Here is a 3,798-nt window from a genome sequence, read left to right as displayed (position 1 = left end):
AGCAGGTATCACTTTTGGTGTAGCTGATCTACAAGCTCCCTCGTTACACATTGTGAGCTTGCAGATCAGCTATTTGCGCTGGTTATAACAACATCTGGAGTATTGTGACGATCCCACCCTCTGCCTCACTGTAGGCCAGCCGGCAGCCTCTGTGATGGCAGAGTGGAGCAGGCCGTCAGCCCAATTGTGCTCACCTGAGGTGGTTGTGACTTATGCCCCGTTCACACCAAGGAAGCTAGAAGCAGCAGCTTCTTGCTTCGTGGTCCCATGTTATCTCTATGCAGAGCAGCTTTTTCGTTTTGAAGCTTGGAATGAACAGCTTTTTTTGTTTAGCGTGCTTTTTTTCTCCTCAAAACTTAACTTTGACGCAGCTTTTAAAAGCTGGGTTCTGGCTTCAGCTTCTAGAAGCTGCTTCTAGCCAATCAGAGCACAGCATGGTTTGAGGAGGCGGAGTTTAGCTCATTTGACAAGAGCCGAAACCCTCTGCAAAAGCTGACCGCACCGAGACCGAATTAAATTATTAACTTTTTAAATAAGGGCTGTATATGTAATATGAATGAATATTTGGCAAGACCATAGTACATTTATGGAAAGAAATAAAAGTTGATATGAGCATCCATTTGTCGAAGCGGTGAAAAAAGGTTGTGTTCCGTCACTTTGCAAGCCAGTTCTCTCCCAGTGGACTGTCACGGTGGCTGGGGAGAAGTGCCCCTGCAGTCACCCCCCGGTTCCCACCGACCGGAGAGGTGAACAACTGAACCCCGTCGCTGACGCTGACGCTGACCTCAGCACAAACACAAACAGAGCCACGAGATAGAAAACCCATTGGACTAAACCAGATTATAAAACAGCTAAAGGAAAACTATATCTGACACATTGGAAAGAAGCAACACAAAAGCAGAGTAAACTAGAATGCTATCTGGCCCTAAACAGAGAATACACAGTGGCAGAATACCTGAGCACTGTGACCGACCCAAAACAAAGAAAAATCTTAACTAGGTAGACTCAGTGAGCACAGTCTCGTGATCGAGAAAGGCCGTCATAGGCAGACCTGTATCCCCAGAGAAGACAGACTATGCACCCACTGCACACAAAATGAAGTGGAAACCGAGCTACACTTCCTAACCATCTGTCCATTGTACCAAGACATCAGAGACACATACTTCCCACAGATTACAACCACACACGGATATTTTGAAATCATGACCAATGACAAAAAACTCCCATATCTGCTGGGCGAAGTACAACAATGTGCAAACACAGCAGCAAGATTTGTGAGTTGCTGTGATAGGAGAAGGATATCAAATGGAACACACCCACCCTAAAGATTAATCATTGTGTATATTCCTGCACTATACCTGCATCGAGTGATCTTGGTACATAGAATTTAATCTATTGAAGATTCTGACCTTCAAATGTACATCATTTTTTTGTATATTGTATATTGCTGTATTGTCGTATTCAGTATTTTAGCTGTGACGTGAGCACCCCCTCCTGAGATACTTCCGGGTCCTACTTTTGTGTCGCTTTTGCGTCCCTATAGAGTTATACTGTGACGCTCCGTCAGACTAAATCTGAGACGAAAACAACCACAAAAGTCTCATTTTACCGCTTTCCTCGCAACAACAAAGCTGTGCTGCTCTCCCAAATCTGGCTGTGACAGGCCGTCTGCCCCACATGGGGCCATTTTATTTTATTGTGTCAACTAAATCCTCATTAATGCAAACTAGATTCAACATACTCAAGCCTGCACACATTCTAAATATGCCCCCAAAATATTTTACAGAGCAAATTGAATGTTGCCACCTTCAATAATAATGATAATAATAGTCTTTATTGTCTCCACATCATATTTTTCTGTTGTCATGGACACTTGTTCAAAACATTAATAATTCTACTCGAGTTGGAAGCATTAAGACCCATTTTAACCCTCAATGGCTTCCTTTCTGAAAAATAACGTCATTGTAAAAAGATTCACGCGTTTAGATATTCTATTTACAATGAGATGCGGACGGGAGCTGGTGCCACTTGGCACTTAAATACTGAATTGTTCTTTCTGCTTTGGCAATGTAAACGTATGTTTTCTCATGCCAATAAAGCCCTTTGAATTTAATTGGGAGGTTAAGGTATTAGGCATAGTTTCTTTATGAGCTTAATTAGATTTGTGAGGTTAGGTTTAGATTTGTGAGGTCAACGTTAGGTTTAGATTTGTGAGGTTAAGGCTATAGGTTTAGGGTGATCAGAAGTCCCCCTTTGTGTGGGACAGACAGTCCCTCATTTCCCATACTATTCAGGCGTCCCACAGATTGAGACCCTGTCTCACATTGTGAGTGACTGGCAGGCATCAGTGTTCAAATGCCCTAATAATACTTCGGCCCCCAATAGTTTCTGTTCTCTCATTGTCTCTTTTCCTGAAAGATGTGTTTCTAAGCCTGTTAAAATAACAGGAGAAATATCAGGTCGACCATACAACCACCCATAACTAATTAATTAGCATTTTAAAACTAAATGTTTAACGTCAGAGTGGTTTAATAACAAAATGACAGGCAATATTAGGCCTTTATGGTCGAATATGACATCAAGAAATGTAATAGCAACTTAAGTAATACGTTGCCAACCCCGCCGGTCCCACTTGTCCCACACAAGCGGTAACTTTGTCCCTCAAATGAACAGTTTTTTTATTTTAATTTTGTATGTCTTGAATTTGTGTGCTATCTTATTGTCTATATCCATTTTTATGTATATACTCTAACTCTGAATCTATGTTTGCCGTTTCTGGACGGGGGAGAGGGGCGGGGTACAATTTTCTTTTAACTGTTTTGTAAAAAGGAATAAAAACAAAGTAAACTCTACACAGTTTGGATCTGGTCACCTTAGGCTCATAGTTTTATGAAGTTAAGGACAGCTTTAGGCTTAGTTTTATGAGGTTATGGTTAGGGTTAGGTTTAGATTTTTGAGGTTAAGGTTAGGTTTAAATGTATGAGGTTAAGGCTATAGGTAAGGCTTAAAGTTTTATGAAGTTAAGGACAGCTTTAGGCTTAGTTTTATGAGGTTATGGTTAGGGTTAGGTTTAGATTTTTGAGGTTATGGTTAGGGTTAGGTTTAGATTTTTGAGGTTAAGGTTAGGTTTAAATGTATGAGGTTAAGGCTATAGGTAAGGCTTAAAGTTTTATGAAGTTAAGGACAGCTTTAGGCTTAGTTTTACGAGGTCAGGGTTAGGTTTAGTTTTGTGAGGTTAGGGTTAGGTTTAGTTTTGTGAGGTTAAGGTTAGGTTTAGATCTGTGAGGATAAGGTTAGGTTGGTGCTGTTGCCCTCTTCCACCTCAAGAACATTGTCTGTCTCCGACCCCGTCTATCATTCTCTGCAGCTGAAACACTCATCCATGCTTTCCAGTGTCTCCCCAGTGTCTCCCCAGTGTCCCCCCAGTGTCTCCCCAGTGTCCCCCCAGTGTCTCCCCAGTGTCTCCCCAGTGTCTCCCCAGTGCCTCCCCAGTGTCTCCCCAGTGTCCCCCCAATGTCTCCCCAGTGTCTCCCCAGTGTCTCCCCAGTGCCTCCCCAGTGCCTCCCCAGTCTCTCCCCAGTGTCTCCCCAGTGCCTCCCCAGTGTCTCCCCAGTGTCTCCCCAGTGCCTCCCCAGTGTCTCCCCAGTGTCTCCCCAGTGCCTCCCCAGTCTCTCCCCAGTGCCTCCCCAGTGTCTCCCCAGTGCCCCCCCAGTGCCTCCCCAGTGTCTCCCCAGTGCCTCCCCAGTGCCCCCCCCAGGGCCTCCCCAGTGTGCCCCTGAGTGCCTCCCCAGTGTCTCC

General features: G+C 44.1%; 1 protein-coding gene across 2 annotated transcripts in view; it reads left to right on the top strand.

The window, feature by feature from the left end:
* Positions 1-615, top strand: part of LOC310872235 (uncharacterized protein) — a 3,403-nt gene extending 2,788 nt beyond the window's left edge. For both annotated transcript variants that reach the window (XM_083783991.1, XM_083783992.1), the window contains exon 2: positions 1-615. This exon is cut by the window's left edge and continues 1,706 nt beyond it. The gene's annotated coding sequence lies outside the window, so the exon portion shown is untranslated.
* The last annotated feature ends 3,183 nt before the right edge of the window (positions 616-3,798 follow it).

This window comes from Protomyctophum parallelum (genome assembly GCF_964188405.1).
Source record: "Protomyctophum parallelum genome assembly, chromosome: 15".
Classification (NCBI taxonomy): domain Eukaryota; kingdom Metazoa; phylum Chordata; class Actinopteri; order Myctophiformes; family Myctophidae; genus Protomyctophum; species Protomyctophum parallelum.
This window is presented reverse-complemented; position numbering and strand designations above follow the sequence as displayed.